Source organism: Brachyhypopomus gauderio, unplaced genomic scaffold (genome assembly GCF_052324685.1).
Source record: "Brachyhypopomus gauderio isolate BG-103 unplaced genomic scaffold, BGAUD_0.2 sc71, whole genome shotgun sequence".
NCBI lineage: Eukaryota > Metazoa > Chordata > Actinopteri > Gymnotiformes > Hypopomidae > Brachyhypopomus > Brachyhypopomus gauderio.
Genome location: NW_027506892.1, coordinates 1,556,639 through 1,572,150, shown reverse-complemented (window position 1 = coordinate 1,572,150; position 15,512 = coordinate 1,556,639).

Here is a 15,512-nt window from a genome sequence, read left to right as displayed (position 1 = left end):
TTAGAAGAGGTTCAGTTACAGCTGGTAATACCTCTTTTAATAACTTTGAGGGAACTGAGTCTAATGTGCAGGTAGTACAATTTAAGGAAGAAATTATTTTCTCTAATTCTGATTTTGGGAGTGGATGAAAAGCATCAAGTTTTTCTCCCGGTATGTAATTTAAATCAATATCAACCAAACCAGATGACATACCAGTTGTATTGCTAATAAAGGGTTTTATATTTTGTCTAATATTCTCTATTTTATTATCAAAGAAATCTATAAATACATTACTAGTGAGGTTTATTGGAATCTGAGGTTCTGTGCCTGCTTGATTTTTTGTAAGTTTAGAAATAGTATTAAAAAGAAATCTAGGATTGTTTTTATTTTTCTCTATCAGTGAGGCTAAGTATGCTGAGCGTGTTTTAGTGAGTGCCCGTTTGTAGTCAATAATGCTATCCTTCCAGGCACAGTGGAATACTTCCAATTTAGTAGATCGCCATTTCCGCTCTAATTTACGTGCTATTTGTTTTAAGTTTCTAGTTTGGTCGGTGTACCATGGGGCGAGCTTTTTGGATCTAGCTTTTTTATATTTTAGTGGAGCTACTATATCTAGAGTTGATCTGCAGGTATTCTCTAAGTAGTCGGTTAGACTATCTAACTCTCCTGGATCGGATGGCGAGTGGGCTAAAGCAGTTAAGTCAGGGAGGGTTTCAATAAACCGTGTTGCTGTTGATGAATTTATTGAGCGCTTTATACACTGCCGAGGAGACGGGCGGGTATTTATGTTAAGGTGAAAATCGAATTTTACTAAATAATGATCGGAGATTGCTACGGTTTGCGGGAGTATGTTTATATTATCTACGTCGATACCCAGCGTTAATATTAGATCTAGGGTATGATTTCGATAATGTGTAGGTCCTACTACGTTTTGTTTAATGCCGACAGAGTTCAATATAGAAGTAAAAGCCCTTGTCAGTGGATCCTCCGCATTATCAAAGTGTATGTTAAAGTCTCCTACCATTATTATTTTGTCACTACATACTGCTAAATTTGCTGCAAAATCGGTGAAATCGTTTAAGAAATCTGAGTAAGGCCCTGGTGGTCTGTATACATTAGTTAGGGAGAATGTACTTTTATTTTCAGATGGACTAATAACATTAATAGACTGCATCTCAAATGAGTTTGAGATATCTAAGTATTTCTGATGAATTTCTAAACAATCACGATAGATTATACATATTCCACCTCCTCTGCCTGACAGTCTAGGTCTATGTATATAACTATATCCCACAGGAGTGGCTTCGTTTAGAGTTAAATAATCACCAGATTGAACCCACGTTTCAGTTAGACAAAGAATATCAATTTTCTGGTCTGTTATAAGTTCATTTACAAAAACTGCTTTTGAGTTGAGCGATCGAATATTGATTAATCCAATTTTCAGATCGGTCATATAGGTTGTAATAATTTGATGTGAAGTCTGTATATTAGTTAAAAACTTCGGGCGGACTATTTTCTTATGATTTAGTTTAACCCGGGGCACAGACACAGTCTCAATCCAAAGGGAACTTGGTGACGCCTCTAAGCAGCTCGCAGACAGGTTTAACCCATTAGTCTGCGGCCTGGTCGCGACCCTGGACAGTCAGCAGCTTCTAGTGCTACTCTGCCGACTAGCTAACAGGCTATGGGCTATGCTGCAAGATAACAGGGCAGCGCCATCCCGGGTGGGGTGGACACCGTCCCTGCCTAAAAGACCAGGCTTGCCCTCGAACTCTTCCCAATTATTAATAAAGCCCACTTGATTTTCTGAACACCACTTGGACATCCAGCGGTTTAGCGACGTGAGCCTGCTGTACTGCTCATCACCGCGCCGCATTGGGATGGGGCCAGAGCAGATTACGGCATCGGACATCGTCTGGGCTAATTTAACCACCTCTTTAACATTAGCCTTAGTCACCTCTGACTGCCGCAGACGTATATCGTTGGCCCCTACATGAATCACTATCCTAGAAAACCTCCTATGAGCTAACAGTCTAAGGTTGCCACTAATGTCCGGCGCTCTGGCTCCCGGTAAACAGCTGACTGTAACCGCTGGTGCCCCTACAGCTACAGCTACTTTCACGTGTCGGACTATAGAGTCTCCTATGACCAGAGTCTCCTCAGTGGGTGTAACACTGAGCGGGGCAAACCTGTTGGACACGTGAACCGGGGAGTGGTGCTCTGGTGGGCTAGCGCTGGCGTTAGCGGTAGCTGCAGCCCTCGCTCTCCGACTACGCCGCCGAGACGTCACCCATTCACCCCGCTGTGAGGGCTCTATTGCCGGAGTCGCGGAGGCGCTAGTTCTCCCTGGCGCGTCCACACCTACTACAGACCCTGTCCCTGTCTCTCTATCCCTCAATAATGAGTTGGGTTATAATGGGTTGAGGCGTAACGCAGGGCCGGAGGACCACGCCGCTGAAGTATGACGTCTCCCTTCATCTCAGCATCCCAGCATCCCAGAGTTTCTAATGCCATCTCTTCCAGGCACTTGAACTATTTTAGGAACCTCGCCAGTTAATTACCTGGTTGCAATATGTTGTATATGAATATTATATTTATTTACAGAACAGGTGCTCTGCTCCAGTCCTGAAGATCTACCTCTTTGCATGGTGCAGTTCCAGCACACCTGGCTCTGTATTATTCAGATTTTCCTTTAGGCTTTGATTAACTGAATCACGTTTAAGTCAGTGTGTGAATTAAACTCTGCATGCTGGTAGCTCTCCCAGGTCACAGCTGGGTGCCTGTGGTCTACAGCAGGCAGAATACTCAAGGTAAGAGATGGAACCGGGCCGGGTCATTGAGATTGTAATCACCCATTTTGTGCCTCATTCTCCACTGTGAAGAATGCTTTAAAGGTGCTTTAAAGGTGCTTTCTGTACCCTCAGATGGCTTTATTAGGAATTATTCCAAAGCTGTCTGCACTCTCTGAGCAAGGCCTGGAGTTTGATCCGATTCGGTTCTGTCTACACACACTGTATAAAAGTGAATCAATTGCCAACAAAACTGGTCTGCAAAAAGATGACAGAGATTGCAGTATATCCAGGCGAAAGTGTAAGATTGGAAACATAGCAGGGAAACTTCCTGTTTAACGAGAGCAGCCCTTGGGAATGCATGTCTGTGTTTTAATTAAGGATTGGCAGAGCACGGAGCGTCTAGCATTTCAGCTGGATCAGAACGGATCTCACTTATTCTTTTAGAACAGGAGGTATGAAAGGAAAATAAAAAACAATGAGAAGAAATTTCTAGCTGCAGATGCCTGTTGTAGACTTTGAGACTCTGCAATCCGGTGTCAAAAATGAAAAGCTTTTCTCTCAAGACTAGGTGGATAATCATTGTATTCTATGCTATGTGCACTTGTATGCGTCTCTGATCAGACATGTTACCTCTAGACACGAAACACATTGATTTAGCACATTAAGGTCCAATATGCTGCAGAAGATTCTTAATTCAAATCCCTCAACGATGTCTTGATTTCCATCTGTAGTTGTTCCTCAAACAAAAGGCTCCGACTTTTTTTTTAGCAAATCCTTTAACTCTGCGTATCTTATTAATTTGGCCTGCAGCTTGAAGATTCTTCTTGGGTTGCAAGATTCGGTCCACTCAGTTCAGTTTGCTGCACTTCAGGTCACTGCAATGTCTACATGCAAAACAGGATCCAGAATCAGTTTCATTTATCGGGTAGTTCGACGTCCAAGCAGGTTGTGTTGGTGATCGCACTTAAAGCAAATAGGCTACTACACTGGATTATTTATAGATATATATAGAGCACACAAATTATGGAATACATTCGATTTAAGATTGAGTAAAGTTATTTTAAAATAAAAATATAATGAGTGTGTATGTGGACTGGTGAAGTCTGAAGGTTTAAAATTGAAGGAGTGTGCCAACCGTGTGACGGAGTGATGTGTGGGAGTTTCCACTTTCTAGAGAGTTCAGTCATGTTTTCCCCCCATCTCACACACGGCATGCAGCCGACAGTCGGATGTCTGTACCCAGTCTGCAGATGCAGCTCTGTGAGATTAAATTCAGCATTGTCTGCTCTTCTGAGGGGAGACCAATATTAATTGAGTGTCAGTTCATAACCTCAAATCCCAGAGTACACTGACTCATCATTGTTCAGGTAAAGTGTTGGGCTGGGCCGTTGCATCCTGTCTGAAACCGTCTCTCTCACACTGGTTAATTTGGCTTGTTCGAACACTCCAAAGTCGACGTCCAGCCCTAAAGTGTTCACGTTTGTTGGGGAGTGCACGGTCATATCAGGGCGATGTTCCTGGGTTTTTGAAGTGTTCATATTCGAATAAGACTGACGGACTTTAGAATTGAGCATTAACGATCATCTTAGAAACGATTTTTAGATAAACTAAACAAACATGGAAAACATTCACTTGTGTGCCCAACACTGGGGGGTTTTTGGGGTGGGGGGGGGTCCTTCAGTAGCTGGAATTCAGGAGCAGGCCATAGTCTTCTTGTGATAGACAAGAACATGATGGAAAATGTACAATTTCAATGTTATTTATTTAGGAATGGTGAAATAAACTGAACTGTGCATTGTCTGTGACACCATGGGAATCTACATTTATCAAGGTGGTGTTGCTCAGTTCAGGTCCCTCTAGCAGAAGTGTTAACTGTCCGGGAAAGACAGAAAAACAGATGAATGGATATGATAACACAGCGAGGAGACGGACGATGCGTCCCCTTGTGTCTCCTGTAATCTCAGTGAACACGAGTGATCGTGGTGATCGTGACACGTCTCCTCCGTCTGCTGTGCAGGGCAGGAGCACTAAAGCCTGCTGGAGTTCAGGGGGGGTTCGTCATGACCTGGCAACTGCTGGGAAACATTTTGGGTTTTGCACATTCAGTCACCCCGGCCTGTGTGCTGTTGCCCCCCCCCAGATGGACGTGGCCGTGATAATGATGCACCGGCCTTTGTGTTCCTCTCACCTGCTTGGGCTGACGGGCCGCCTGCTCCTGTTTCCATGGCAACCGCATCCTTTGCTGGCAACTTTGCCGAACAATAATCGCACGCACACACACACACACACACACACACACACACACACACACACACACACACACACACACACACACAAAAAGCTGATTATGGATTTTGTAGTCATCGTGCCTTTATTGATCCTGCTCTTTTTGGGACTGATGGGAGAGGATGAGAGTGGAGAATAGATGGACAGGGTGTGTGTGTGTGTGTGTGTGTGTGTGTGTGTGTGTGTGTGTGCGTGCGAGTGTGTGCGTGTGTGTGTGTGTGTGTTCATGCGAGAGAGACAGAGGGAGAGAACTAGATGGTGTGTGCGTGTGCGTGTGCGTGTGTGTGCGTGTGTGTGTGTGTGTGTGTGTGTGTGTGTGTGTGTGTGTGAGAGAGAGAGAGAACTAGATGGTGGTAATTTTATTTCCATTCAAGCTTTGATGCAGAACCTGTGATCATTAAATTCAAGAAGTCATTAGTAGGCAATATATTTGCACTGTTTTAAAGAAAGCTTCACCATTTTGCTTTGTCACTCACTCTCTCTCTCTCTCTCTCTCTCTCTCTCACACACACACACACACACACACACACACACACACACACACACACACACACACACACACTGTCTGGCTTTCTGTTCTTTTCTCTTTGACTGCCTCTCACTTTAATTCACCCCCCCCCACCACACACACACACACACACACCCACACACCACAAGCCGAATATTATCATAGCAGAGCTTCCTATTCCTAAGGTCTCTGGTTGGAATTGAGCTGATGTATTACAGGCCACAGAGCTGAAGTGAAGGCAGAATATTCCTGGTTTTATTTGAGTTACCATTTATTGCACTTGACAGGACACTGACCACATAACTCACATCTGTCAGTAGCCAAATTGAAGGCCCTGCACAAGTGAGTTGTGTTGTCTGTGGCTAGTGGCTTGTGAAATGGTACAGCCGTAGCCTGAAGCCACGGGTCGCCTTATATATTTTCTTTCTTTCCTTCATCTCTCTTTCTTCCTGTCCTCCTTTCTCTCACTTTCTTTCTTTCACTTCCATTCAATCCCGAATGTTTAGAGTCGTGCCGGTCACCGTCGACAAACAATCTCTCCCCAGGTTGTCGGTGTGTGTTTGAGATGGCCCATCCATCTTTCAACTTCCATCTGTTATTTGGCAATATCTGATCTTTAGATTAATTCCCTGTCTGAGGTGAAGGGAAGATCAAACCATGACAGATTAATGGGCCTCTGCTCCTCTCTCTTTATGCCCTTAAATATGCAGTAATTGGACCGCATAAAAGGCTTATGTGAGTTGTGTATTATTCTCTAACTGTAGTGATGGAGAGGGAGACCATGTAACGGAGGTTTACAGAGGGGCTTCTGCAAGCCCACAGCCACGTTGGTCAGATTACCGGCCATAGCAGCTGGGGGACTCTATACATCACACTCCCTTCACACTATACCGTGCTGTTTGTGTCTGTGGAGTACGCCTTCTTTTTCTTTGGTGTTGATGGTGAAGGTGGGGTTTTCTGTGAAGAATAACTGACAATTACTCACCTTGAGGGATGAGGCTTCTCTGAAGAATTGTTTACAAAAAGGTGTTTTTTGAGGACCCTCACTCGGGGGAGGAAAAATGGGTCTCAAAAGGGCCTTCAAAGCACATCTTCATCCCTGTGAAGGTGTTCTTCACACAGAGTGAGTTCTTTGTCCAGGACACAGATAAAACTTACAAGAAAAACAGTGAACAAACACAGCTGGTGTTGCAATTCAGTCAAAGGAGATATTATATAAATTATACAGCGTTTTATTGAACATTATAGTTTGCCACTTCTGTGCTTACTCTTTTCTATGCTTGGAGTTACACAGCATCTGTAATGAATGAATATTCTGAAGCTGGGATTCCTACAACCATCAACCATCTCTCACCACAGAGCAACGAACTAAGGATTATTAATAATGATTATTGCCATACAGCTGTAGTAACAGCTGCAAATGACTATAACGTTTGCAAAAAGCTTGACACCATCTTTAATGTGCACTGCACAAGAAAATGACGCTACACAAAAACTGTCTAACTATGTGACTGGTTTTACAAATAATGTTATTACCTGAACCGAAGGGACTGATTTTACATTAACATCACTTCTTGGACTGAATAGAAACTAATGAAGCAATTACAACTACAGCCACTAAGGTGTTGCAATTAGAGCTTCATCCTGCACACAGTTGTACCAGCGGTCTGTGCTGCCACCACTGCAGAAGGACTCAGCATGCTTTGGTGCAAATGTAATTGGATTTCACTTAAGGTTGCTCTGTCTGTGGGGAGCTCATACTGAGAAGTTGGTTTTGAGTCCAAGAGCTCATGTTAAAGTCGCATCATTAGTTGTGCAGTAGGCCGCATGGGAAGTCGGTCAGGCGGAGGAGATGCCCCTGGCTAGGGCAGCCGCCCCCCCCCCACCCACCCCATGGAACGAGGGGTACCGGGATGAGAAGCTTGCTGAACACGTCGTTTTCTCCTCAACCAGACTGTTCTCGCCAGGAGGTGTTTATTCCTGTTGGTTTTTAGCGGGAGTTAGCGACATCTCGATCCAGCGGACGACTCCAGTCTGCTCGAGAAGATGCCGTGTCATGTGCGTGTGTCATACTGCCGCGGTATGCTCTGTAGACGCCCAGAGACATGTCAGATAGGTCTGCTTCATGAGTGAGGGGGAGCTTCGGAGGTTTGGAAAAACACAGACATTTCCAAAGGCAGAGAGCGACCCTACAACAGAATATTTGTCTGATAAGAAAAAATCCTGCTACCCTCGCATCAAACGAGTGGAGAGGGACACTTCCTGTTATGCAACAGCAACATTAACGTTTTCTCCAGCATCTCAAGTAAAGGTCCCTCCTTTCTGTCTCTGTCCAACCCATTAAGTCCCAGAAGCATCATGTGATGCCCCCCCCCCCCCCCCCCCCCCCCATGCCCTTAAAAAAAAACAAAACAAAAAAACCGTGGCTTCTGTTCTCTGTTTTGTGGGTCAGCATAATTCTGAACGCATCTCTCATTAATATCTGCCAAGGCAGGCGGGCGCTGCTTCTGTGTACCTGCAGGCAGATGTGAGTGTAATTGGGCTGCAGTCTGTTGTTTCCCATCTGCTAAACGGGTCTGTAGACTAGAACAGTAGCAGCTGCAGTGAATCCACCACACGCTCTGATGGAGGGGGGGGCAGTGTACCCACTTCACTGGCAGCTTAAAGATGGGGAAGGCTTCATTAGAATCATTAGATTATGGACATGATGATGGTGGTGGTGGTGGTGGTGGTGGTGATGATGGTGGTGGTCAGGCCCGTTGACAGTCTTGCTAGGGCCCGGGACAAGAAAGTTTAATGTGCCCCCCCCCACCCCCCTCCCCCCGGCGCACGTCATTTGAAATTCGTCATTTGACAATCCTTCTGTTAGGTCATATAGTATATAATATAGCCACACATCAAAGCTGTTTCTGACAGCTGACTGGTTTATACTTGACGCGTCGCGAGCGCGAGGGTTCGCGCGAAAATGACGTAATCGCAGTGGCACCGCCCGTGTGCGAGGGCCTCGCGCGCTGTCCATTCGCGAGGTCGTGCACCTCTTGACTTTTGTAACTTCGCGCGCGACGCGCTTCAGCGCAATGAACAAAGTCATGTTTGCAGGGTTCATACACCTTTATAATGTGGAATTAAAGCACTTGTACTTCACTTTAAAGGTCCATTTCAATATTTTCCAGCACGTTAAACTTAATTAAGTTAAATATTTATACATATACTCGAAATAATTCGCTTTTTATCACATTATTTAATGGTTGTTTATTTTCAAAACGCCCAATCTTAACGTCTTCACGAGAACTGTTCAGTCAGACAGCTACAGTTGTGATCAAATTTATTCAACCCCCACTGAAATAAAGTGTTTTGGCCAGTTTGACATTGATTTTGATCATTTCAGTCATCTTATTTACAATTATATCAAAGAGGCACTTATAAATTAGACAAACATAACATAATATTTATGATGGAATAACCACAAATGTCTTTACTGTGCTCACATCATTATCAGTTTTATTCAACCCCCTAGTGACATTATTTTTTAGTACTTAGTACAACATCCTTTTCCAGTTATGACAGCTTTCAAGCGTGAAGCATAGCTTGACACAAGTGTCTTGCAGCGACCTATGGGTATCTTAGCCCATTCTTCATGGGCAAAAGCCTCCAGTTCAGTCACATTCTTAGGCTTGCGCACTGCAACTGCCTTCTTTAGGTCCCACCAGAGGTTCTCAATTGGATTTAAGTCTGGTGATTGCGATGGCCACTCTAGAATGTTCCAGCCTTTCATGTTCAACCATGCTCTAGTGGACTTGGATGTGTGCTTCGGATCATTGTCCTGTTGGAAGGTCCAACGTCTCCCAAGCCGCAGGTTTGTGACTGACTCCATCACATTTTCCTCCAAGATCTCCTGGTACTGAAGGGAATTCATGGTACCCTGCACACGTTGAAGCTTTCCTGTACCATTAGAAGCAAAACAGCCCCAAAGCATAATTGACCCCCCCGCCATGCTTCACAGTAGGCAAGGTGTTCTTTTGTTCATAAGCCTGGTTCTTCCTTCTCCAAACATAGCGCTGGTCCATTGTCCCAAACAGTTCTAATTTAGTTTCATCTGACCACAGTACACTGTCCCAAAATCTTTGTGGCTTGTCCACATGACTTTTGGCATACTGCAGTCGACTTTTCTTGTTCTTTGGAGTCAGCAAGGGGGTGCGTCTGGGCGTTCTGGCATGGAGGTCTTCATTATGCAGTGCGCGCCTTATTGTCTGAGCTGAAACTTCAGTGCCCACATCTGACAGGTCTTTTTTCAGTTCCTTAGCAGTCACGCGGGGATTTTTCTCCACATTACGCTTCAGGTAGCGCACAGCAGTCGTGGTCAGGATCTTCTTTCTGCCACGACCAGGTAACGTTTCCACTGTGCCCTTTAACTTGAACTTGCGAATGATACTTCCGATAGTGTCTCTTGGAATATTTAACAACTTCGCAATCTTTTTATATCCATTGCCATTCTTGTGAAGAGCAATAACCTCTTCTCTTGTCTTCTGGGACCATTCTCTTGCCTTCACCATGCTTGGAAACACACCAGTAGATGTCTAGAAGGAGCTGAGTATCACAGTCCTTTTAAATCTGCCTAATTGGTGCTTATCATGCTTGATTGCTGCTCGTTGACATCCACAGATGTTTTCAATACCTGATGGAAAACACTGGAATGAACCTCTGTTCTTAGGAGTGGTAGTCGTAAAGGGGTTGAATAATTGTGTCAATGAAGAAATCACAAAAAGGCCATTTAATACTTTATGACAAAAAAAATTGATGCTATCTTAGTTGCATTTAGTTCTTTAACAAGTCCTTGTAAGATTTCATTATGAACACAATTACAAATGTGCACTGAATTCCATAAAACCCTTCGCAGCATTGGGGGTTGAATAAATTTGATCACAACTGTATTTGTTGTGAAACGAAGTAGTTACAATTTCAAGCATTTTCAAGTACTTTAGCCTAAATTCCAGCACTTTTCAAACCTGGAACACAATGCAACATTAAAATTCGTCAGGTAAATGTTTTCCTTTCTTTTCTGCGCTCCAGATTTCTGTATTTACTTTAACTATCCACCACTGTATTTCCCGCTGTTGTGCGGGTACCAGCCGGTTACGGTCGGTGCTGGATCAAACCATTTTCCAGTGGGATGCGGGGGTGTATGCACTTAATGGAAAATATGCAGATAGGTAAAAAAAACATATATTTTAGCCATTGAGTTTATTTTGAGTACAGAATTTTTTATTAATGAAAGATTTCAAGATTATTTAAAAATTATAGACTTTAAATAAAAAATAAATTGCTGGGCTCTTTAATGGGCCCCCCTGGCCCTGGGGCCCGGGACAACAGACCCGGTTGTCCCCCCCTGTCGACGGGGCTGGTGGTGGTGGTGGTGTTGGTGGTGGTGATGGTGGTGGTGATGATGGTGGTGGTGGTGGTGATGATGGTGGTGATGATGGTGGTGATGGTGGTGGTGATGGTGGTGTGTGTGGTGGTGATGGTGGTGGTGGTGGTGGTGGTGATAGTGATGGTGGTGGTGATGGTGGTGGTGGTGGTGGTGATAGTGATGGTGGTGGTGGTGGTGATGATGGTAGTGGTGATGGTAGTGATGGTGGTGATAGTGATGGTGGTGGTGGTGGTGATGGTGTTGATGGTGGTGGTGGTGTTGGTGGTGGTAGTGGTGGAGGTGATGGTGGTGGTGGTGGTGGTGGTGGTGGTGATGGTGGTGGTGGTAGTGATGGTGGTGGTGGTGGTGATGGTGTTGATGGTGGTTGTGGTGGTGTTGGTGGTGGTAGTGGTGGAGGTGATGGTGGTGGTGGTGGTGGTGGTGATGGTGGTGGTGGTGGTGATGGTGGTGGTGATGGTGGTGGTGGTGATGATGGTGGTGGTGATGATGGTGGTGGTGGTGATGGTGGTGGTGATGGTGGTGGTGGTGATGGTGATGATGGTGGTGGTGGTGGTGGTAATGGTGATGGTGGTGGTGATGGAGGTGGTGGTGTTGGTGGTGGTGATGGTGTCGGTGGTGGTGGTGGTGGTGGTGATGGTGGTGGTGATGGTGGAGGTGGTGGTGGTGGTGGAGGTGGTGATGGTGGTGGTGGTGGTGATGGTGATGATGGTGATGGAGGTGGTGGTGTTGGTGGTGGTGATGGAGGTGGTGGTGTTGGTGGTGGTGATGGTGTTGGTGGTGGTGGTGGTGGTGGTGATGATGGTGGTGGTGGTGGTGATGGTGGTGGTGATGGTGGTGGTGGTGATGATGGTGGTGATGGTGGTGGTGGTGATGGTGGTGGTGGTGGTGGTGGTGGTGATGGTGGTGGTGGTGGTGATGGTGGTGGTGGTGGTGATGATGGTGGAGGTGGTGATGGTGATGGTGGTGGTGGTGGTGGTGATGGTGGTGGTGATGGTGGTGGTGATGGAGGTGGTGGTGGTGATGGTGGTGGTGGTGGTGGTGGTGGTGGTGATGGTGGAGGTGGTGATGGTGATGGTGGTGTTGGTGGTGTTGGTGGTGGTGGTGATGGTGATGATGGTGGTGGTGGTGGTGGTGATGGTGGTGGTGGTGATGATGGTGGAGGTGGTGATGGTGGAGGTGGTGATGGTGATGGTGGTGTTGGTGGTGGTGGTGGTGTTGGTGGTTTGGGATCTTGAGTGACGTCTGCTTCTGACGCCTGCAGTACTGAGTTAGTAGGCAGGAACCTGACCAGGGTTCCTCACAGCACGTCTGAACTTCACGGTAAAGAGGATCTGTAAATATGTAAATCTGCTGGCCTACTTTTTTGTGAACTTTTTTTCCTCTGCGATGGTTCTAGAACAAGGGAGAGGTGTAAAACAAGCACCCTATCACACACTCTCAGCACTGGGAGACCACGAGTGCGTAATGGTGCTGCTCTCTGAGTGGGAGGGATGGACCAGTTCATCTCTCGCGTTTGATCAAAGTGGCACTCGGCGATCGCTGCTGCCTGTTAGACGGTGACCGTGTTACAGATAAAGGCCACTGCTGGAATGTGAATACTGTAATTGCGGTGGTGTTCTCCTGATCTCCTCGGCTGGCGTGGGTCCTGGTTACAGGCCTTGTAAATCACATGGCAATTTGAGCCCAGGTTTCAACATGCTGGAAAATTTACTCCATTGTCCAGTGATTACGGGGATGAGTTTTCTCACAAGTGTCTCCCTCGGTGCCTGGCCACAAGGCAGTTGAACTGTTTACAAGTGAAATGGCCCCTTACTGAAGGTGAAGGTTTAAATTATACAGAGAGATCTCGCATGCTCAAAATTAAACAGTTAAATATTTATGGAGGCTGAACGTGGCCCAGTTTCCAACAAAGCAGAGGTTTTAATTCCTAAAGAGAGAGCAAACGATTGCTTGGTCAGACGTTCTTGCCCTCTGTGAGGTTTAAGATCCCTACAGGAACTTCACTAAAAAGACAGGAGCCCTTTAAAAAGGCTGATGTTGAAAATTAGGAAATGTACAAGTACAAAGGAGAGAAACATTACTGCGTTTGCATGGCTGAATTCACTTCATCTCTGTTCTTAGATACACTATTATTAAAAGACTAAATGTAAATCAGCATCTACTTGGACAAGTGTCTAATACATCTCACAAATCATAACTAATAACTTTAAACAAATTATCACTGATATAGATACATGTGAAATATATTTTACACCATGACCACTCCAATTAAATATCATATTTAAACAAAAGTCGGTTCTACAATATCTGATCGAATTAAGAAAGCCATTTCTGATGTTTTAGTTGCTCAATTTGTTTGAACAATACATTTATTACCATAATTATCCTCCAATAATAACAATTAAAATTATGTTTAAAGCATCCACTCTGTTTTAACATTTTAAAGTTTTCAGCACGTGGTAACTGAACATTTATTCACCCTTTTAAGTCTGTTCATATTCACATTCTATATGATTTGACAGAAACCGTATTTAAATGTTTTTAGTATAAACCAATACTGCATCTGTATAGAGAAACAAGCTATATAATTCTTAAGTGTATGTGAATGAGAGAGAGAGAGAGATTTCATCTTTCATAGGGAATTGTGGTGGTGTTACTTGATGGCTGATGCAGTAACCCAGATGTCCGTGTTTAGATGTTTAGATGTCCGTGTGCACTCTGAAGACAGAGTACAAGGCCTTTGTTCTTTTCTTCTTAACATTTCCATATTTCTTCAAGATGGGATTTGCAGAGGACAGTCGTATTTGTCTACTAAAGCACTGTTCTTCTAAGGGAACAATTTAATGTTGGCAAGCTTGAATGATGTATCTTGCTGCAATCTTCAGCGTCTCACTACTTATTTGTTTAAATTAGCTTTGACAGTTTCTTTCCTTTGAACCAATTTATTTCTGGATCAAATGCTATTCCTAAATTTCCCTTTTTCCTAATTTAGAGTGTTTAACAGCATAATTATGTTTAAACACCTTTTTGTACACTTTACAGAAACTGTAATGAGAGCATCCATTTTCTAGTAACTGTCAGGTTGGACTTGGTTTTAATTGGATTATAAACGAGCACTGTGTCCAATGAGAGGTGTGTTGAACCCTGAGGTTTGTCAGGTTAGACAAGGCGTCCGCCAGAATCCCAGAATCTTTTAGGTGGATCTGTTTTTGAAGAAGCTCAGTGCTGCTGCATGGGCCGATCATCCCTTAAACTCCAGCTGCTGACATTTCCTGAGCTTGGACATCGTCGACAGTTGCTTTCGTAATACACTGCAAGTTGTTTTGATCCTGCTAATGTGAAACGAATAGGCCAAAAGTCTCCTATGCATCTGTCATTTTGATTTACAAAATAACTGACTTCAATAGTTATGCTCCTCAATCAATCCAGAAATGGCAAGACTTGTCTGTCTGTATTACTGAGTAATTATTCAGTTGCACTGAGAAGCCAGATTCCCATTTTTGTCATGTTATTTCTTTTAACAGGTTTTGGAATAAAAACAACTTAATTACATATTTGCAATGAGCCACTAAATGTGTACTTGGTCACAATAGTGAAAATCTCTTGTCTTCCGTGAGCATGACATAAATGTGTGAAATTAATACATTTCAATATGAAAACACACCAGCAGCTCATTTAGCGCTTCACGGAATCTAAACGCTCACTGTCGGTCACTGTTGTTGCCAGTGGGACTAAATGGGTAAGTTGTTCAATTTGCTTTGACACATTTTGAAATATTAAAAAGACGTCATCAAGAGATGATTCAAATTTAGGAGCAGCACGGACTCAAAACAAACATCATCCTTATTTCTCCACAATAAGCTCATTTAAGCACACTTCGGTCTTTCCTGTGGTGGCTTTGTTGCCGTGGGAGTCGTAGAAGAAGAGAACCATTATGAAGCCCTCTGTGCTACTACAGTTCCCATAAACCTCCCTGTTGTAGTCTTCTCACAAAGGATGCATTCCCAGAAGCCTCCTGTTCTAGGTCAACGCCCTTTGTCCTGTCCATGGGGTGGGTGGGTCAAAGGACACCGACCCAAAGGAAGGACTGGAAAACCGCAGGTGCACCGTGTAGAATGTGGACCAGCTGGAGAACACCACCCGAGTGAGGAACACCACCCGAGTGAGGAACACCACCTGAGTGAGGAACACCACCCGAGTGAGGAACACCACCCGAGTGAGGAACACCACCCGAGAGGGGAACACCACCCGAGAGGGGAACACCACCTGAGTGAGGAACACCACCTGAGAGGGGAACACCACCCGAGTGAGGAACACCACCCGAGTGAGGAACACCACCCGAGAGGGGAACACCACCCGAGTGAGGAACACCACCTGAGTGAGGAACACCACCCGAGAGGGGAACACCACCCGAGTAAGGAACACCACCTGAGTGAGGAACACCACCCGAGTGAGGAACACCACCTGAGTGAGGAACACCACCCGAGAGGGGAACACCACCCGAGTGAGGAACACCACC